Here is a 23,173-nt window from a genome sequence, read left to right on the forward strand (position 1 = left end):
GGCAGTGATTGTTGAGTGCTTGTGTCCGCACTTCGGGAAATTAAAGGCGAAATCTGATTTATTTTTTAATATTGGCAAGATAAACATTAAACATTAAACTTTTCGAAAATATTTTTAAAAATAATAAAAAACAAGTGTTATACAAAAATTTATTGTTGAGCAATGTATTAAGTGCACAAATGAAAATAGTGCCTTCTCATTATGGTTTTATGAAAATAATGAATGTTATGCACATAGAACAGATCTGTTAAACAAACTTATAAAGGTTTTGCAGGCGTGGATGATATGCGCCAAAAGTATGAGAGAGGCGACTTCGAAGTGTGTCCAAAGCTCTCCTGTAGGCAGAAAGCCCTGCCTGTGGGCCCCAGCGACGTGTGGGTCAAGTCCAACGTGAAGATCTGCTGCCCTCGCTGTAACAATGCACACCTGGACCAAAGACACTAGAATAACAAGATGCGTAACGCCATACGATTTTTTGGAACGCGATTTTTTGGCCGTTGCTCTAGAGGTGGCTCCAGGCTCTCTCGAGTTTTTGTTTGAGAGAGAAAGAGCGGAGAGCGCTACAGCAAACAGCTCTTTTCTACGCATACAGTGATAGCACACAACTGTATGTGTGCACACGTATGCTCATGCATTGTAAATTTTAAAAAAAATTCCCTTCACATTAGAAGTTCGTAGACTTTAAATCTATATTATTTTTGATCAATTAGCACCATGTGAAAAATTCTTGTTTTGCATTGCCTTAACGTTATTCTTATTTAAATAAAATAGTAATAATATAGTAATAAATAGTAACAGCCGAATCATAATAACACAAACAAAATTTCAAAATTTCAAAATTTATATTAGAATATTTGTCAGAGTATTCAGCTTGCGACGTGTGAAAAATGATTAAGGCAATGATTGTTGATTGAGTGCTTGTGTCCGCACTTCGTGCCTCAAGATATGACTCTTGCAACAAACTGTTTTCATATTTTTATTTTCTAAATTTTTATTACTTAAATTTTTAATACTTTGGAAAACTGAAGACACCATCTGATCTTTTTTTAATATTTGTAAAAATATTTTTAAAAATAATAAAAAACAAATGTGTATAAAAAATTTAAATTAATTTAAATTAAATTAATTTTAATTTTAAATTTAAATTTAAATTTGTTAAAATTTATGCTCAACAGCATTAAGTGCACAAATAAAAGTAGTGCTTTCTCATTATGATTTTATGTAAATAATGAATGTTATATGTACATATATATTACACATAATTAATTATAATTATCATAAATATAAATATGTAAAGGGTAGCTAATTCGAGCGGCGATCTTAACATACGAATTTAAAAAACTTTAAAATTATTAATAGTCAGGGCGTGAATTATTAATTTTAATTTTTTTCATCATATTGCCAAAACTCCAAATATGTAAATTCACATCTTCGATCAGAATCGAAAATCGTCTTCCAGCACAAGTACGCACACATACACACGTTCTCGTCTATTGTTTTTACTCACACAAGCAAGCAAATTCTATTTTTAGATTTCTTACGCTCTCAGCGTAAGCGAGCGGACAGAGAGCAATTTTGGCCGTCACTCTCTTAGCTTGTCGACTGAATAGTCGCTTCTGAATGGCCGTGTCATGGGAGGAGAAACGTGGTCTTCTGTCGTTCAAGTTTTGCCGAAAAGGATTTAGCATTGCCTTTCTGGCGGCCTCCTGGCGAGCTTCACCGATTGACCTGCTCAGGATTGCTAAGCTGTACGGCAAACGAGGGGTATTATTGCGTGGAGGTGGGCCTTGTCGTCTATACATGTTATTTGTTGGGTCTTTGATTGTCCGTATTTTGTTTATATCAATGTTGCTTGCCGCCAGAAACCGCCTTGTACGCAGTGTATGCTCTCCAGAGCAGTTGACGCAAGTGGCAGGGGTGGACTTAGCTTGGTGCAGCAGGATGACAGATGATCGCCAGTGCATTTCATGCATCTTGGCGGCCTCATCCATAAATTTTTGGCATGCCTGAAGCCCTGGCATCTGTAGACCGGCTCCCGTGTCCTTTCAATATCCACCCTTTGCCCAACGTTTGTTTGAGTGAGATAATTTTGTCATGATTGCCGTCCTTGGCCATGACGATCTCCACTTTAAACATTCGAAGGGGCCACCTGTAGCCGGATTCGTCATATTTCTGACGAAGCGCGCATGGAATTCGAGCTTCAGCAGCTCCTGGACTATCCACGAGCATGGAGTGGGAGTGGTGGAGATGTCTGATAACTACTCGAAAACCCCTCTCGGACTTGGGCTGGTTCGTGAATAGAGGGAAGCCGTTAGCTGTCAGGACTTCTTTAATTTTGAGGTAGGTGGTCGTAGCTCTGTATCTGAATTTTGACGGGGTGGGGGGGCATTCCCGGGTGGCGCCGCTGCGCTACGAGCAGAATCATTGATGCTGTAGGGTAACGGCTGGCGGGGGGGTCCATTCCTGGCTTTGGATTCCTCGTAAACAGATTGAGTTGCCTTGCTTTCTGAAAACGGGTGTGGTGAGGGGGGAAAAAGGCTGGGAGTTTCGAAGTTAGATGTGGAGCATAATCTTTTGTTTTTTTTTTTATACATTTTTAACGTCTATTGACGCTTTTCATTGTCCTCCGATTTTTGCTTAAAAATATATAGTGACAATTTGTGGCATATTACATTTTCGGATTTCTTGGCGGCAGATATGCGCGCCATACTTACAAGTATTAATTTATGATTTAAATTTGCGGAATACATTTTAGAATTACTTGGCGCGCCATGGTTCGAGTGTGGAATTTAAATTTAAATATTACGTTACTTAGGAAATAGCTTATGCAATAGGAAAAAATAGTTTTGGTAATTTTAGAGTATAGTCAAGCGATGACGTGGTATCCAACGATGAGACTATTATTGATGGCGTTGAGGATGAGCAGTTACCATCGTCCGATGAGATGGATAACACCGATGCCCATCCTCCTCTGGGTACAAGATTTTACTGTGATTTGCTATTTTCCATAGGGAAAACCTAGTTATTCACGGGCACGATTTGTTGCCAGTTCACTCGTATGAAATAATAAAAAGTACATTGCGAAATGACAAGGCCTACTATGCCATAATGACATCTATGTATCAGTTGGGCCGCAATCCTTAATCGGCCGAGGACTGAATGGCCTTTACAAAAATCTCAATCTCGTCAAAGCGGCAAGCAAAGCGTTTTTATATTATTTTATAAATAGTATCCAAAGGAAAATGTTTAACATTAAATTCATTAATAAACTTATAACTCAGTTATCTATATATATCTATATATAAAAATGAAACCCGTTTCGCGTTGTCACGGCATCACGTGTGAACGGCTGAACCAATTTCGATAATTCTTTTTTTTTAAATGTTTGTGGAAGTCCAAGGATGGTTCTTACGGAAAAAAATATTAAGAAAATCTCTCAGAAATATTGAAAAGTATACATTTAATTTAGCATATTTTAAAAAAAGCGCGTTCAGTGTTGGCTAATGAATTTTCACCACCACATTTATGGGTGATTTTGCGACCAGCCGCTTACGGTCACACCATTGGCAAAGCACAAACAAAATACGAACTTTTCTGATAGAAGAATTACAAATCAGTTGATTCCGTTACTAATGAAGATGAAGTTGTGAATTATCCAACATAATTTTTAAATTCGCTGGAATTGCCGGGTTACCACCTCATAATCTGCAATTAAAAATCGGATCAGTAATTATTATGTTACGGAACATAAACCAGCCACGTCTGTGTAATGGCACCCGGCTTGCGGTGAAGAAATTATTGAACAACGTCATCGAAGCCACAATTTTGAAAGGGAATTACAATGGCGAAGATGTTTTAATCCCACGCATCCCTATGATACCGAACGATATGCCATTCAGCTTTAAGCGTTTACAGTTTCCAGTGCGGCTTGCATTTGCAATGTCAATAAATAAATCACAAGGGCAGTCGCTAAGTGTATGTGGCATCAATCTAGAAAATCCGTGTTTTTCACATGGCCAATTATATGTCGCTTGTTCCCGTGTCGGAAAACCATCAGCATTATTTATTTACGCGCCAGAACATAAAACTAAAATTATAGTGTACCAAAAAGCATTAGATTAAAGATAAAGCAGCATTAGAATAGAGAGAAACAGTGAAGGGTATAGAGGCTATTAGTTGTTTTCTAGAGCGCGCGTGGTGTTAAGCTCACTATTTACTTCAAAATGCCAAGTTGTTCAATAGCGATTTGTAAAAATATAAGTGGAATTATTGAATCGTATGGAATAAACACTATTATGAAAATTTATATTTTGTTTTGTATTTAATAAAATTAGGTCCTTTTCAGATATGGCGAGACCAGGGAAATAGGGATTAATTTATATATGGAGGATTATAGATGGATATATGGATATATTATAGATTCCAGTTTAAATTGAATAGGTACTCATACCTAAGATAGGTCAACTATACAAAATAAAGTAGTGCATCAAAGCTACGCTAAGGCGGTACGAAGTTCGCCGGGTCAGCTAGTATTAAATAAAATACAATTCATATATTAATATTTTTTCAAATTTTTCTTAGTCTCGTAATGACAAAATATTAGATCTTTCATCAACTAACATTCAGAATTTTTATCATTTCAAAAAAATTCTGATCAAAATAACGATTATTTTTTTTACAGAAAATGGTTTTTATTATATTATTCAAAAATCATTTTCCATCAAATTATTCATTTGTTTCAAAAATTTAATTTATACGATTGTAAATATTTTCGAGCGAAGAGCGCTACAGCAAACAGCTCTTTTCTACGCATACAGTGATAGCAGACAACTGTATGTGTGCACACGTATGCTCATGCATTGTAAATTTTAAAAAAAATTCCCTTCACATTAGAAGTTCGTAGACTTTAAATCTATATTATTTTTGATCAATTAGCACCATGTGAAAAATTCTTGTTTTGCATTGCCTTAACGTTATTCTTATTTAAATAAAATAGTAATAATATAGTAATAAATAGTAACAGCCGAATCATAATAACACAAACAAAATTTCAAAATTTATATTAGAATATTTGTCAGAGTATTCAGCTTGCGACGTGTGAAAAATTAATAAGGCAATAATTGTTGATTGAGTGCTTGTGTCTGCACTTCGTGCCTCAAGATATGACTCTTGCAAAAAACTGTTTTCATATTTTTATTTTCTAAATTTTTATTACTTAAATTTTTAATACTTTGGAAAACTGAAGACACCATCTGATCTTTTTTTAATATTTATAAAATACGCATTTGAAATATTTTTAAAAATAATAAAAAACAAATGTGTATAAAAAAATTTAATTTAATTTAAATTAAATTAATTTTAATTTTAAATTTAAATTTAAATTTAATAAAATTTATGCTCAACAGCATTAGTGCACAAATAAAAGTAATGCTATCTGATTATGGTTTTATGTAAATAATGAATGTTATATGTATATGTCGGGTTATGAATATCAGGAGCCTCGCCGTCCGTCCGTCCGTCCGTCCATATCGGCGTCGCTCATATCCCTTTTCACTATATAATTTTATGCAGCTGTGCGCAGTCAACGAGTCCACTTGCGTCTGCTTTGGCTTCTCCACGATTAATGCCCTCACTCCAGTTTCGTGCAGCCTGCTTTGTCTCTTCTCAATTTTTGGCATTCCCTTTTCATTATATCGTTTTCCCTTTCTAACCAAGCAGCGCAAGTGGCCACTTTCAGCAACAGCTCTATCGCTCTCGTTTTTATAATAAATTGACAATAAAAAGGAACACGCATAATAGCAAAGGGAACATGGAGAAGAAGTAAACAGCGACTACACGCATACTCATATATATATTACAAATAATTAATTATCGTCATAAATATAAATATGTAAAGGGTAGCTAATTCGAGCGGCGATCTTAACATACGAATTTAAAAAACTTTTAAATTATTATCTCTTATATATATATCTCGCGTGACCGCCGAAGTGTGAAGACGTTTTTTATCGAGCTCCGCACAAAATCGGTTGTTTTGAGTGAAGTGAACGCCAAAAAAAGTAATCTAAATAAAAAAAAAAAAAAAAAAAAAAAAAAAAAATCCGAAAGCGAAAGAGACGCTCTATGCGATGCAAGATCGCTTAAATATATAGTGATTTGTTATCTTAAATTATAAAACTGAGTCAGAACGAAACTCGCGCTCAGCGACAGCGCGAGCAAGACGAACGCCGGCTCTCAATTCAACGCAACAACGAGTACTTCTCCTACCTCTCACTGATAACCCCAAACGCAGACATCGAGCGGTCAATAACCCATAGCCCAAGAAACCTTTTTCTACCAACAAATCAAGAAAGAGCGCGCTCCTGCTCTCCCGCTCTCTTAGCTCCGACAGAAGCCCTGCTACCTCCAACAACAACAGCTGGAGATAGACCGACAGCCCGCTCTACCTCGTCATCGGCTGCACCCGCTCACGCTCTGACTGAGTCACCGAAAGCAAAACCGCAAGCAATAAACGGTACTGTTGCACTACCAGCAAAACAAAACGAAAACGTAAACAAAAAAGCTGGGTCGACCTGGCAGACTGGAATGGACCGCTACATTACAATAAAGCGAAAGCTCAGCCCGGAAAATTCAGATTTGGAAAACAAGCCGAAAAATACAAGCGACAACTCTACCTTAATCAAAAATGTAGCCCCTGCAAATACCAACAGATTTGCCTTGCTGGTAGATACCGCTGAGGACGTGCCGCTGGGATCCGTTGATATCGAACCGCAGAAAACAAAACCTCCGCCAATATACATCCGCGAGATGAGCACAAGCGGTTTTGTAAATACTTTGATTGGCTTTATTGGAAAAGATAGCTTTCATATAATTCCCCTCGTAAGAGGTACTATCAATGAAATCAAACTTCAGACGAAAACGGAGGACAACTACAGAAAAGTCACAACCTATTTTACCGCACAAAAAATAGGCTTCTACACTTACCAGCTTAAAAGCAGCAAGGGCCTGCAAGTAGTCCTGAAGGACATTGAGTCTGATGTTACGCCCGAAGAGATAACTGAGGCGCTAAAGGAAAAGGGATTTTACGCCAAAAGCATGTTCAATATCAAAAACAGAAACAGGCAGTCCCAACCACTCTTCAAGATTGAGCTTGAACCAGAAAACAAGCCTCAAAAAAAAAACGAGGTTCAACCAATATACAAACTCCAGCTCCTTCTGCACCGTAGGATCACGGTAGAAGAGCCGCACAAACGTAACGCTCCTGTACAATGTACAAACTGACAAGAGTATGGCCACACGAGGTCGTATTGTACACTTCGCCCGGTGTGCGTAGTCTGTGGAGATCTCCAAGACTCCAAACAGTGTCAAACTAACAAAAAAAAATGCATGCGAGAAAAAATGCAATAACTGTGGGGGCAATCACACAGCAAACTACAGAGGCTGTCCAATCTACAAAGAGCTGAAAATCCGTCTTCACATGAGCTATCTCAATTCCTACATGAGAAGCATATCGACGTAATGCTTCTTTCGGAAACTCATCTCATAAGCAAATACAATTTTCAAATAAGAGATTACCATTTCTACGGTACAAATCATCCCGACGGAAAAGCACACGGTGGCACCGCCATACTCATAAGGAACCGTATGAAGCACCACTTTTACAAAGAATTTGCGGAAAATAATCTTCAGGCCACATCTATCAACATTCAGCTGGATGACAACACTCTCCTTACACTAGCGGCCGTATACTGCCCCCCCCCCGTTTCACAGTATTAGAAGCTCAATTCCTGGATTTCTTCCAAGCACTAGGGCCACACTTCATTGCAGCAGGCGACTACAACGCTAAACATACTCACTGGTGATCGCGACTTGTGAACCCAAAAGGAAAACAGCTTTATAAGACTATAATAAAAGCCACAAATAAACTTGACCATGTTTCCCCCGGGAGTCCTACATACTGGCCATCAGACCTCAATAAGCTGCCTGACCTGATCGACTTCGCAGTTACGAAAAATATTTCCCGCAGTTTGGTTAAAGCTGAATGTCTGCCGGATCTGTCATCTGATCACTTGCCTATACTAATTCACCTCCGCCGGTACGCAGAAAACGTGAAAACACCATTCAGATTGACTTCTCACAAAACAAACTGGCTCAGGTATAAAAAAAAAATATAAAAGACCAACGTACAAATCGAGCAACTCGTCCACGTAAAACGACGCTTACGCAGAGAATGGCAATCTTTCAGATATCCAACTGCAAAACAAAAGCTAAAAGTAGCCACACGGAAACTGGCCAACGCTCTGAAACAAGAAGAGGACGACGATCAGCGCCGATACATAGAGCAACTCACACCAACAGGCACAAAACAAAAGTCACTGTGGCGAGCCCACTCAACTTTTCGCCCACCGACTGAAACCGTTTTGCCGATAAGGAATTCCTCAGGTGGCTGGGCCCGTAGTGATGAAGACAAAACCACCACATTTGCCGCTTACCTACAAAATGTGTTCACGCCAAACCAGGCTACTAGCACATTCGCGCTACCGTCCTATCCCGTAAACCGCCACCAGCAACACACCCCAATTGTGTTTCGTCCTAAAGAAGTAACTAAAATAATCAACGACAATCTCAGCCCGAAAAAATCCCCCGGCTGCGACCTTATAACACCGGAAATGATCATCCAGCTGCCACATTCTGCAGTTCGCTACATAACCAAGCTCTTTAATGCCATCACCAAACTTGGTTACTTTCCCCAACGATGGAAGAGGTCGATTATCATAATGATTTCAAAACCTGGTAAGAACCACACAGTCGCTTCATCTTACAGACCAATAAGTCTACTCTCATGTATTTCGAAACTATTCGAAAAATACCTGCTGATCCGACTTAATCAACATCTGATATACCACAATATAATCCCAGCCCACCAATTTGGATTTCGTGAAAGCCATGGAACCATTGAACAGGTGAATCGTATTACAACGGAAATAAGAACTGCATTTGAATATCGCGAATACTGCACAGCAGTATTTTTAGACGTATCCCAAGCATTCGACAGAGTCTGGCTCGACAGCCTAATGTTTAAAATCATCCCTACCCGAAAGCACACACAAACTTCTAAAGTCTTACCTCTATGACAGAAAGTTTGCAGTGCGGTGCAACACTGCCACTTCCACTGATCATACAATTGAGGTTGGAGTCCCCCAAGGCAGCGTTCTTGGGCCAACCTTATACCTCATCTATACAGCCGACATCCCTACAAATAGTCGCTTAACAGTATCCACATTTGCCGACGATACAGCTATCCTTAGCCGTTCAAGGTCCCCTATCCAAGCTACAGCACAGTTGGCACTGTACCTCATCGACATTGAGAAGTGGCTCTCTGACTGGCGAATAAAAGTAAACGAGCAAAAATGCAAGCACGTGACGTTTACGCTAAACAGACAAGACTGTCCTCCGCTCTTGTTGAACAACATACCACTCCCGAAAGCAGATGAGGTAGCGTACCTAGGAGTACACCTTGACAGAAGACTCACATGGCGCAGGCACATTGAAGCCAAAAAACCCAACTTAAACTCAAAGCCAACAACTTACACTGGCTCATCAACTCTGGTTCTCCGCTCAGCCTAGATCACAAGGTCTTGCTCTACAATTCTATATTGAAACCTATCTGGACCTATGGCTCACAGCTATGGGCAATGCCAGCAACAGCAATATTGACATCATACAGCGAACACAATCAAAGATCCTGAGAACCATCACTGGGGCACAGTGGTACGTTCGGAGTGAAAACATCCAAAGAGACTTAAATATCCCATCAGTTACCAACGCAATCACGGAACTTAAGGAAAAATACCATAGCAAGCTTTACACGCACCCCAACCACCTAGCGCGAGGTCTAATCCAGCTCAGCAGCCGTTCCCGTCTCCGGCGAAAGGACCTACCAACCCAGCGAATAAATTATTAGGGCCGCTTAATCATAGAACAGTTGGAAAAATAATACAACTGTTCAAAAAATACTTGTTATAGTTAAGATTTTTAAACTTATTGTTAGTTCTTATACAAGAAGATTCAATAAATAAAAAGCAAAGCAAAACAAAAAAAAAAAAAAAAAAAAAAAAATTATTAATAGTCAGGGCGTGAATTATTAATTTTAATTTTTTTCATCATATTGCCAAAACTCCAAATATGTAAATTCACATCTTCGATCAGAATCGAAAATCGTCTTCCAGCACAAGTACGCACACATACACACGTTCTCGTCTATTGTTTTTACTCACACAAGCAAGCAAATTCTATTTTTAGATTTCTTACGCTCTCAGCGTAAGCGAGCGGACAGAGAGCAATTTTGGCCGTCACTCTCTTAGCTTGTCGACTATCTTATAGCTAGGTTTGTGTCGTCCGCGAAGCTTTTTTGTAAATATGGGTTGGAATTTCCTGGCGATGGTGTGTTTTCGTCAATGAATCTTGGCTTAAAGCTAGTTCTGGCGGTTCTGCTGGTGGTCGGTGGGCTGTCATTGTCCACTCGCGTGGGTTTCGAAGTACCTCTTTCAGGTTCCTGGTAGTTTTCCAGATGTTTTTGCGCTGGGTTGCTTGTCTGGGATAAAGGTAGTGGATTTGCCTTGTCCTTTGAAGCGATACTATTCTTTTTTGGGATCTTATTTGTGTTCCGGCGCCATTTATTCAGTCGCTTCTGAATGGCCGTGTCATGGAAGGAGAAACGTGGTCTTCTGTCGTTCAAGTTTTGCCAAAAAGGATTTAGCATTGCCTTTCTGGCGGCCTCCTGGCGAGCTTCACCGATTGACCTGCTCAGGATTGCTAAGCTGTACGGCAAACGAGGGGTATTATTGCGTGGAGGAGGGCCTTGTCGTCTATACATGTTATTTGTTGGTCTTTGATTGTCCGTATTTTGTTTATATCAATGTTGCTTGCCGCCAGAAACCGCCTTGTACGCAGTGTATGCTCTCCAGAGCAGTTGACGCAAGTGGGTGGATTTAGCTTGGTGGAGAAGGATGACAGATGATCGCCAGTGCATTTCATGCATCTTGGCGGCCTCATGCATAAATTTTCGGCATGCTTGAAGCCCTGGCATCTGTAGCACTGGACCGGCTCCCGTGTCCTTTCAATATCCACCCTTTGCCCACCGTTTGTTTGAGTGAGATAATTTTCTCATGACTGCCGTCCTTGGCCATGACGATCTCCACTTTAAAAATTCGAGGGGCCACCTGTAGCCGGATTCGTCATTTTTCTGACGCATGGAATCCGAGCTTCAGCAGCTCCTGGACTATCCACGAGCATGGAGTGGGAGTGGTGGAGATGTCTGATAACTACTCGAAAACCCCTCTCGGACTTGGGCTGGTTGGTGAATAGAGGGAAGCCGTTAGCTGTCAGGACTTCTTTAATTTTGAGGTAGGTGGTCGTAGCTCTGTATCTGAATTTTGACGGGGTGGGGGGTCATTCCCGGGTGGTGCCGCTGCGCTACGAGCAGAATCATTGATGCTGTAGGGTAAAGGCTGGCGGGGGGGTCCATTCCTGGCTTTGGATTCCTCGTAAACAGATTGAGTTGCCTTGCTTTCTGAAAACGGGTGTGGTGAGGGGGGAAAAAGGCTGGGAGTTTCGAAGTTAGATGTGGAGCATAATCTTTTGTTTTTTTTTTTATACATTTTTAACGTTTATTGACGCTTTTCATTGTCCTCCGATTTTTGCTTAAAAATATATAGTGACAATTTGTGGCATATTACATTTTCGGATTTCTTGGCGGCAGATATGCGCGCCATACTTACAAGTATTAATTTATGATTTAAATTTGCGGAATACATTTTAGAATTACTTGGCGGCAGTTTTGCGCGCCATGGTTCGAGTGTGGAATTTAAATTTAAATATTACGTTACTTAGGAAATAGCTTATGCAATAGGAAAAAATAGTTTTGGTAATTTTAGAGTATAGTCAAGCGATGACGTGGTATCCAACGATGAGACTATTATTGATGGCGGTGAGGATGAGCAGTTACCATCGTCCGATGAGATGGATAACACCGATGCCCATCCTCCTCTGGGTACAAGATTTTACTGTGAATTGCTATTTTTTCCATAGGGAAAACCTAGTTATTCACGGGCACGATTTGTTGCCAGTTCACTCGTATGAAATAATAAAAAGTACATTGCGAAATGACAAGGCCTACTATGCCATAATGACATCTATGTATCAGTTGGGCCGCAATCCTTAATCGGCCGAGGACTGAATGGCCTTTACAAAAATCTCAATCTCGTCAAAGCGGCAAGCACAGCGTTTTTATATTATTTTATAAATAGTATCCAAAGGAAAATGTTTAACATTAAATTCATTAATAAACTTATAACTCAATTATCTATATATATCTATATATAAAAATTAAACCCGTTTCGCGTTGTCACGGCATCACGTGTGAACGGCTGAACCAATTTCGATAATTCTTTTTTTTTAAATGTTTGTGGAAGTCCAAGGATGGTTCTTACGGAAAAAAATATTAAGAAAATCTCTCAGAAATATTGAAAAGTATACATTTAATTTTGCATACTTTAAAAAAAGCGCGTTCAGTGTTGGCTAATGAATTTTCACCACCACATTTATGGGTGATTTTGCGACAAGCCGCGTACGGTCACACCATTGGCAAAGCACAAACAAAATACGAACTTTTCTGATAGAAGAATTACAAATCAGTTGATTCCGTTACTAATGAAGATGAAGTTGTGAATTATCCAACATAATTTTTAAATTCGCTAGAATTTCCCGGGTTACCACCTCATAATCTGCAAGTAAAAATCGGATCAGTAATTATTATGTTACGGAACATAAACCAGCCATGTCTGTGTAATGGCACCCGGCTTGCGGTGAAGAAATTATTGAACAACGTCATCGAAGCCACGCATCCCTATGATACCGAACGATATGCCATTCAGCTTTAAGCGTTTACAGTTTCCAGTGCGGCTTCCATTTGCAATGTCAATAAATAAATCACAAGGGCAGTCGCTAAGTGTATGTGGCATCAATCTAGAAAATCCATGTTTTTCACATGGCCAATTATATGTCGCCTGTTCCCGTGTAGGAAAACCATCAGCATTATTTATTTACGCGCCAGAACATAAAACTAAAATTATAGTGTACCAAAAAGCATTAGATTAAAGATAAAGCAGCATTAGAATAGAGAGAAACAGTGAAGGTATAGAGGCTATTAGTTGTTTTCTAGAGCGCTAGTTACCGGTCGTGGGTTAGGGCAACCGTGTTTCATAGTAGCACTGGTTATGGAATGTTCAAACTGTTCCAATTAAACACGTCCTCGTTGGTTGAAGTGAACAAAACGACTATTTATTGATAGTGGTAATTGTGCTGCTCACAGGCAGCTCTTATATATATATGTGAGTGTTTTGCTACATAGTTCCGCAAGTAGATCACTCTGTCCCTGTCTCTGTACTTCTGTAAGTTGTGTGTGTTGGTGCTGCTCAGAGTCCCGGTTGATGGCATAGGCGTAGTACGGGAAGTCTGCAGGGGAACACTGAAAGTGGTAACTCCTCCCCCCCTAGAATGTCGTGACGGCCAGCGAGATGGAATGCTTGACGGAACGACTTGCGGTGTAGCTAGTGTACTTATAATTAACATTAATATTGTAGTGCTTATATGTATATATGTTCGTGTGTGTTTTTTGTAATAAATATTATTATTATTTACATTAATAATGCTTATCGTGTTGTGGTTCTATTTCTTCTTGCAACAGGTGATGGTTTTTTTTTTTTTTTTTTTTTTTTTTTTTTCTTTTTTATTTATTATTATTTTGTTTGTATTTTATATCTTTATTTTATTTATTTTATTTCTATTCTAAACTGTTTGTCTATCTTTAAATTTGTTTTCATTTTTTCTTTATGAACTTTCTGTCCTTTTTTCGTTTCAAAAGTTATTCCGTGGTCTGTTCTAACTATATGCTTAGAAAATCTTGGCGTTATCTTATTTCTTCTATTTTCTTTTCTAAATACTATATCTTCTGCTGTTAGTGGTAGTGGGTCTGTCCTTGTTTCATTCTGTTTCTGATTTCTCTCTATGGCCTTTGCTGTCATTTCTGTTTGAACTTGGGTGTATAATTTTGCCTTAAATCGTTAAGTTTCTGTAAATAATCGTGTTCATGTGAAAACTCTACTGTTCTATTGAATACATGGGTCTTTCCTGTAAATAATTCGAATGGTGTCAATTTTGTTGCCGAATGTATTGCATTGTTGTAGGTTATTAAGGTTTCGGTTAGTATTTCTTCGTGGTCACAGTTTATTTTATGGTCTTTTTTTACTTTATAAATTATTCTGTACGTTTCCGTCAGAGTGGAATGTAGTCTTTCTACTGTGGAATTACTACTAGACTGCTGGAATGAAGTAAAATGAAGTTGCATGTTATATTGTTTACAAAAATCTTTGAATAGTTTAGAGTTAAATTCTGCCCCCTGATCACAAATAATTAGTTGAGGTAACCCATAATTTAAAACGAATTTTTTCAATTCCTTAATAATAGTAATAGTATTTCTATTCTGGATTGTGTATGCTGCTGCAAACTTAGAAAACTTGTCTATGATTGTTAACATAATTGCGCTGTATTTTGTATTTTATTAACAAATCTATGTGAACTATCTGTAGCGGTAATGCTGGTATTTGAGGTACTTGAAATTTAAGTTTCTGGGGGTTTCTGTCGTATTTCATAGTCTGACAAATGTCACAATTATTAATTATTTTTGTTACAACTTCTTTTACTCTTGGGAAATAATACAATCTTCTTACATGCAATGTGGTCTCATCTATTCCCCTGTGATTACTATTTTCGTGATCTTTTATTAATATGGAATTTTGTTCTTCAGGGTTTAACACCTCTTTGAGGAACAGTGTCGCACGAATAATTTTACAACCCTTTTTTTCAAAGTAATCTTATATATCATAAATATTCTGTTGAATATATCGTTGCTTGTCATAATCGCACAAAGCCTTCCTGATTTTAAGGTGTCCTTAAGTATTTTTAATATATTGTCGTCCGTATATTGTGGCTGTACGAATGTTATCCTTCTATTGTTTTTAAAAGGTGTTTCAGTTATCTTGTCTACAATTTCTCCTTTTTTCAAAATTAATTGCATCTTAAAATCGTTTATTGGTTTTTCCGTTATTTTCGCGATTTCTCCTGAATCCCCAGGGTCATCCCCGTTGACTGCTTCTACTGACTCACATTCATTTACAAATGTTTCGACTTGCATTCTACTTAATGCATCTGCGTTAGTATTAAATTTGCCTTTCTTATAAACTACATCATATTCTATTAACTGTAGTCTCCACCTTATTAGTTTAGCGTTATTTTTTATATTATTTAAATAAATTAAGGGCTGGTGATCTGTATAAATCGTAAACTTTGTCCCGTATAAGTATTGTCGAAATTGTTTAACCGCCCAGACTATGCTAGCATTTCTTTTTCTGAAGCGGAATAATTAACTTCAGCCCTATTTAGCGTCCGACTTGCATATGCTACTGGTTTGTCATTTCCTACTTTTCCTTGTGACAACACTGCTCCTAGTGCGTAGTTACTAGCGTCTGTCGTTAGTAAGAACGGTTTGTCATAATCTGGATATTGTAAAATCGGGTCGTTGCATAGTAATGTTTTTGCGTACTGAAAAGCTTCTCTAAATTCTTGGGTTATCTCCACCGCTTTTTTTTTTTTAGTTGTACTGTCAAAGGCTTTATTATTTTTGCTAAGTCTTTTATAAATTTCCTATAATAAATCCCTATAAATGATTTTATTTGTCTCCTAGTTCTCGGTAAGACAAAAGTTTGTATTGCCTCTATTTTTTTTGGATTAGGTTTTGTACCCTCGGGTGTCACTATGTGTCCCAAGAATTCTAACTCTTTCTTTAAAAACTCTGATTTATCTTGTTGTATTTTAAGATTAGCTGATTTTAATTTATTGAACACAACTTTTAAATCCTGCATATGTTGCTGCAACGATGCTGAATAAACGATGATATCGTCCATATATACTAAGCAACTTTTTCCTATGATTTCGCCTAATAACTTGTTCATGAATCTTTGGAAGGTGGCTGGGGCATTGGTTAGTCCGAAAGGCATTCTTATAAACTCATAGTGCCCCCCTACCGCTGTGAAAGCTGTTTTTGGAATATCTCCCGGGTTCATTTTTATCTGGTGATACCCGCTCTTTAAGTCTAATGAAGAAAAGTATTTAGCTTTGCCTAAAGAATCTAATACCTCACTGATAAGTGGTAAGGGATACTTATCCTTAATAGTTTTCTCATTGAGTTTTCTGAAGTCTACAACTAATCTACATTTTCTTTCTCCGGAAGCGTCTTCCTTTTTAGGCACTAGCCATACAGGTGCACTCCATGGTGAATAATATTTTTTATAATATCCTGGTCTAATAGGTCTGTAATCTGTCTTTTGATTTCTTGATTTTCTTTCAGCGAATATCTAAAGGGTCTTACATAAATTGGGTTTTCGTCCGTTAGTTTTATTGTATGGTTGGCGCCCTTTGTTACTGTTAATTTGTCCCCTTTTTGGTAAAATAAATTCCTATATTGTTTGCATAGTTTTATCACCGCGAATTTTTCTTCTTATTTAGGTGTTCTATTCTTAATTTTAACTTGGTTGCTTTTTCTGTATTTACTTCCTTTTCAGTTATCTCATTTATAAATAAAAACTCACAGAAGTTTTCACTGTCATACCGCTGTGCATCTATTGGTTTATTAATTGTGATTGTCAAATCTTGTTCGGATGCGTTAATTATTTCGACTTTTGCCTTGTAGTTTTCTGCTCTATAAATTCCTTCCGTAATGGCAATCCGTCTTGTATATATATTTCGTTTATGTATATATCTCCTTCTTTATTTATTACTGGTATTTCTATCAAGGTTTTTTTTGACCCTGTATTAACGTCGACGTTTGTGATTTCTTCTCCTTTTTAAATAACTTAATCGTTGCGTTTATCGTTTCTAACTTTTCTTCCTCAATATCGATTTTAGCTCCTACTTTCGTTAGGAAATCCATTCCTAATATTCCGTCAAAAAATGGATGAAATTTAAATATAAGAAATGTAAAGTCTCCCTCTTGTTTAAATTCATTAAAAATCTTATACGTAATTTTATTATGAATATCATGTGTATTCAGTACTGTTCGAATTTGTACTGGATTTCTAAGTGATTGTTGAGTACCTTTCTGAACGAATTCGGGGCTAATTATAGATATAGTGGATCCCGTATCAATCAAGAATCTCACCTGTCTACCAAATGGTGAATTTATCTGGACATAAAGGAGTTCCTTTCCGAATCTTGATTGTTCGGTATAGTCTGTGGTTCCGAGCATTTACTGAAAAATTTTCAGTTTGATTAGTGTTGCTAGCTTCTGTGTGAAACATATTGTTGTGTCCACTACTGCCAGATTGTTGGCTCCTGTCAGAATTAGTACCATTTCCAGATCTAGTTGATCCTTGATAATTCCGTCCTCTGTCCGAAGAACCTAAAAACCTTCCTCTCTTTTGGTGTTGTCCTCTGTTACTATTGCTATCGTCATTTGACCTGTCCCGTCCTCTCTTGTAATTATTGTTTCGTTGTTCATCGTTATTAGTTGAGTTATTGTATTGTTGTTGTTCTGAATTATATCTATTACTATTATTATATTGTCCTCGTCCACGTCCCCGTCCTCCAGGGTTGTGGTACTCATCTCTATTTCTGTCTCTTATGTAGTCATCTCTCAACTCCTTTGCTATTTCGTTAGCCTGTCTGAGAGTCTTAGGGTTTTGTGCCTTTACTGTCCATCTCAAAGGATTCTTTAAGCCTGCGATGAATTTTTGTATGTAAGTTTTTTCATACGAACTTTCTTTTATTTTTCTTATTTCAATATTAGTTTCATCTCTCTCTAAAACTTCTAACATTGCGACTCTTATTCCTGCAATCTCCTGATATAGATTCTTAATAGCTAGTTTTTTATAAGGAATCTCGCGGAGATCATCCATTAAATTTTCCTCGCTTCTCGATTCCCCAAAATTATCCGTTAAGGCTTGTTTAATGTCATCCCAGTTTAACGGCACTCTCTCTCGAATTAATATTTTGTCTGCATGTCCAATAACTTTGTCTCTAATTACTCCTAATAGTAATTCCCCATATGCTGTCTTGTCTATATTCGTGATCAGCTTCAATACTCGTTCTACACTTGTAATGAATTTATTTAGTAATTCTTTGTCTCCGTCATAAGTGGGTTAGTTTTATTGCGTCGGGTATTTGTAGTTCGTCCATCACGTCTCTATTGGTTCTTTGTGTCATAGTGGTTTGGTTTATTAGGGATAAATTGTTTTCTTCTTCCTCTTGTTCTGTAAGTTGCAAGTTTCTAATTGCTCTTTCTCTTTCTGCTGCCCTAACTAGGTTTCTCGTTAAAGGTATGGTTCTTCCTTGTTTAGCTGACATGTATTACTATATGAGATTGATAAAAGTTGATATCGTAATGCGTATGTAGTGAAATATTATATATGTGTATGTGTGTGGATATATATGTGTGTATGTATATGTTTTTTTTCAAATAAATGTGTATGTGGGTATTACTATATTTGTATATATATAAATGTGTATTTATTTCATTTGTGTGTATTATAGTATGTTGTTTGGGTTGAATAGTGTATGTGTTTAGTGTACTATGCTTAATATAATATTTGTATCTATATATGTGCGTTAAATTTATATGTATGTATGTGTATACATGTGGATATATATATATGAGTATATTTAGGGATTTATATATATGGGGTTATATATATATATATAGATTTATGCGTGTGCTTACTTTTATAATATATATATATTTTTGTGTGTGACAAGTAAATGTATATCTTTTCACGAATATGGTATATTTTGATTTTAACTTATTGTAATATGGTTTGTTGTTTGGTTGTGATAAATGGCGAAGAATTTTGTATCGATTTTACGATTTAATTTCTTTGTGCACTTTGTTTCACTGTTAGCGTAAACACTTAAATGCATTTACAAATGTCACTTTCACGTCTTTTGCGTATAGATGTTTGTGTCACGATTAATGTTACTATATATTTTTATATTTGATTTGCGTTTTTGCATACAAAATTGATATTTCACAACGATCTTGCTTCACTGGAGGACAACTCTTGAATGATCTAGAGAATTTTAATATTGCCTTACCATAGCTGTGGTCTGTGGCAGCGACGTCGACGACGCTGGCTTAGGCGCCATAGATGTCGCGACGAAAATTTTTTATTATATATATTTTTTTTTTTTTTTTTAATTTTTTCCGTTGCAAGGCCTGTGGTAGTAGTTGGGTTATACACGTGATCGGACGACATTTACCGTTTCTCGGCTTAGCTGTATTTAGCTGTTAGTCGTGAGTCGGCGGTGGCGACTCGCAACGCCAGCCAGGCGACGTCGTCGACGCTAGGTAGGCGCCGGAGTCGTCGCGCAGAACTGCCGAATTGCCATAGATGTCGCGACGAAAATTTTTATTATATATTTTTTTTTAATTTTTTCCGTTGCAAGCCCTGTGGTAGTAGTTGGGTTATACCCGTGATCGGACGACATTTACCGTTTCTCGGCTTAGCTGTATTTAGCTGTTAGTCGTGAGTCGGCGGTGGCGACTCGCAACGCCAGCCAGGCGACGTCGTCGACGCTAGGTAGGCGCCGGAGTCGTCGCGCAGAACTGCCGAATTGATATACATGCTTATATGTATGGTATGTGTATGTATGTATTATATGTGTGTTTGTATATATGTATTTTTTTGTACGTTTTGTATGTATGTTCAGATCAGCTACTGTAATGTAAGCGAACTATTCGACCGATATGAATTCGGCACCTCACACTGCCATATAGAGGATAGCGTGTGGGGTTCTTCGTCCTCGGCTCTTCATGTAGTCCAATGACGAGTCCGACTGCGCCAGTTACCGGTCGTGGGTAAGGGCAACCGTGTTTCATAGTAGCACTGGTTATGGAATGTTCAAACTGTTCCAATTAAACACGTCCTCGTTGGTTGAAGTGAACAAAACGACTGTTTATTGATAGTGGTAATTGTGCTGCTCACAGGCAGCTCTTATATATATATGTGAGTGTTTTGCTACATAGTTCCGCAAGTAGATCGCTCTGTCCCTGTCTCTGTACTTCTGTAAGTTGTGTGTGTTGGTGCTGCTCAGAGTCCCGGTTGATGGCATAGGCGTAGTACGGGAAGTCTGCAGGGGAACACTGAAAGTGGTAACTCGCGCGCTCTAGAAAACAACTAATAGCCTCTATATCCTTCACTGTTTCTCTCTATTCTAATGCTGCTTTATCTTTAATCTAATGCTTTTTGGTACACTATAATTTTAGTTTTATGTTCTGGCGCGTAAATAAATAATGCTGATGGTTTTCCGACACGGATCCATGTGAAAAACATGGATTTTCTAGATTGATGCCACATACACTTAGCGACTGCCCTTGTGATTTATTTATTGACATTGCAAATGGAAGCCGCACTGGAAACTGTAAACGCTTAAAGCTGAATGGCATATCGTTCGGTATCATAGGGATGCGTGGCTTCGATGACGTTGTTCAATAATTTCTTCACCGCAAGCCGGGTGCCATTACACAGACATGGCTGGTTTATGTTCCGTAACATAATAATTACTGATCCGATTTTTAATTGCAGATTATGAGGTGGTAACCCGGGAAATTCTAGCGAATTTAAAAATTATGTTGGATAATTCACAACTTCATCTTCATTAGTAACGGAATCAACTGATTTGTAATTCTTCTATCAGAAAAGTTCGTATTTTGTTTGTGCTTTGCCAATGGTGTGACCGTACGCGGCTGGTCGCAAAATCACCCATAAATGTGGTGGTGAAAATTCATTAGCCAACACTGAACGCGCTTTTTTTAAAGTATGCAAAATTAAATGTATACTTTTCAATATTTCTGAGAGATTTTCTTAATATTTTTTTCCGTAAGAACCATCCTTGGACTTCCACAAACATTTAAAAAAAAAGAATTATCGAAATTGGTTCAGCCGTTCACACGTGATGCCGTGACAACGCGAAACGGGTTTCATTTTTATATATAGATATATATAGATAACTGAGTTATAAGTTTATTAATGAATTTAATGTTAAACATTTTCCTTTGGATACTATTTATAAAATAATATAAAAACGCTGTGCTTGCCGCTTTGACGAGATTGAGATTTTTGTAAAGGCCATTCAGTCCTCGGCCGATTCAGGATTGCGGCCCAACTGATACATAGATGTCATTATGGCATAGTAGGCCTTGTCATTTCGCACTGTACTTTTTATTATTTCTTACGAGTGAACTGGAAACAAATCGAGCCCGTGAATAACTAGGTTTTTTCTATGGAAAAAATAGCAATTCACAGTAAAATCTTGTACCCAGAACAACAACAACAGCAGCTGGATCAGATTATTCCTCGGGATCAACGAGTTCGTCTGCCGCGTACCCATCGACTACACCATTCAACCAGATGAGCCTGGAGTACTTCACCGAGACACTGCAAGTGATCTTGAATCCGGTGTTCGACAGTTCCTTGGACTGGTTGTACGGTATGATCCACGCCCGATACATCATGTCGGAGCGAGTCGTGGATGATATGCGCCAAAAGTATGAGAGAGGCGACTTCGAAGTGTGTCCAAAGCTCTCCTGTAGGAAGAAAGCCCTTCCTGTGGGTCCCAGCGACGTGTGGGTCAAGTCCAACGTAAAGATCTTCTGCCCTCGCTGTAACGATTCACAGCTGGACCAAAGACACTAGAATAACAAGATGCGTAACGCCATACGATTTTTTGGCACGAGTTTTTGGGGCCGTGGCTCTAGAGGTGGCTCCAGGGTCTCTCGAGTTTTTGTTTGAGAGAGACAGAACGGAGAGCGCTACAGCGAACAGATCTTTTCTACGCATACAGTGATAGCAGACAACTGTATGTGTGCAAACTAAAATTGTTAATCTTTATTTATTAAAAAAAAATAAATATTTATTTTTATAATTTTACATTTATTCGGTGATAAACTTTTTCACTTATACTATTACGAGACACTTTGTTGGTAGCTTATCTTTAGCTTCGAGCTGTTGACGATCTCGTCCCTATTCAGGCTGATCTTCAAATTCTAAGTCCTAATCCAATCAACCTCGGCCAGAAGCTTTTCTTTCGGAAAATTACCGAACTTTCGATAAAAGCTTTATGCTGGAATTATTCCACTGCATTGTGAAATTCAATTATGCTGATCGATGCAGTTTTTGATTGATGCGCAATAAGTCGGCCGTGGTTTGGTCTCCAAGCGGAAGCTGTGTTTACGTTAAGTTTGGGTTGCTTATGCTAGCGGGTAGCTGAGTGCTGGCAAAGGCAATAACAAAAACAAAGACAAAGGAAATGCCGATGAGATTGAGAATTGAAATTTGTTTATAAACTGTGGAAGGGAGCTATGTTCATGGGTTGGATAACTCTCCCCCTTCTAAAATGAGGCGTCCCGCTTCATTATTAAATTCGTTCAAACGCTCATTTAATTCTGTTAAAAATTCTACATCATTATTTGGTTTTTCTGGTTCTGGCCGTTTTTGTTTCGTTACAAATATATAATATCTGAATTTTATTATTAATATAGTAATGATATACAAAATGATTAAAATTAATAATATAAATGAAATTGAATTTTTCCAATTGTAAATTTCAATAAATGGGTTTAAAATATTAATGTTGTCAAGAGAAAGTTCTGAATTGTTGGATTTTATATATTCTGATATTTCTACGTTTTTAAAGTGGTTGGTAGTTATGTACTCAAGTATTTTGTTTTCTGAATTGGTGTATGAAATATTATTTATTGTAGTTGTGTTGTTAAATGTTATTAAATATGACCCGTTTAAATGACAATCGTTCACAATATTATTTCCATTTATTAGAATGGCAACTTCTTGAATGATATCTATATTCTTATTATTTTCTAGAATTTTAGTGCAAATTGATTTTTCTCTATTTAGTAAGCGGGTAAAACAAGTCTTATCTTTACATTTAATACAATAGTGGTTGAAAAGTTCGTTCTTAAAATTAGATATTTCATAAAAGGTATTTTCGCATTTTGCGACCTGGTTACTTATAAGTAATTTTCCATCATTATGTGAAATGGATCTGGCAT

The 23,173-nt window shown here is 37.7% G+C and overlaps 1 pseudogene; it reads left to right on the plus strand.

Annotated features, from left to right (window-relative positions):
• The first annotated feature begins 285 nt into the window (after positions 1–285).
• Positions 286–21,808, plus strand: LOC6620973 (annotated as a pseudogene).
• The last annotated feature ends 1,365 nt before the right edge of the window (positions 21,809–23,173 follow it).

The sequence above is a fragment of the Drosophila sechellia genome, unplaced genomic scaffold (genome assembly GCF_004382195.2).
Source record: "Drosophila sechellia strain sech25 unplaced genomic scaffold, ASM438219v1 Y_39, whole genome shotgun sequence".
In the NCBI taxonomy this organism is placed as follows: Eukaryota; Metazoa; Arthropoda; class Insecta; order Diptera; family Drosophilidae; genus Drosophila; species Drosophila sechellia.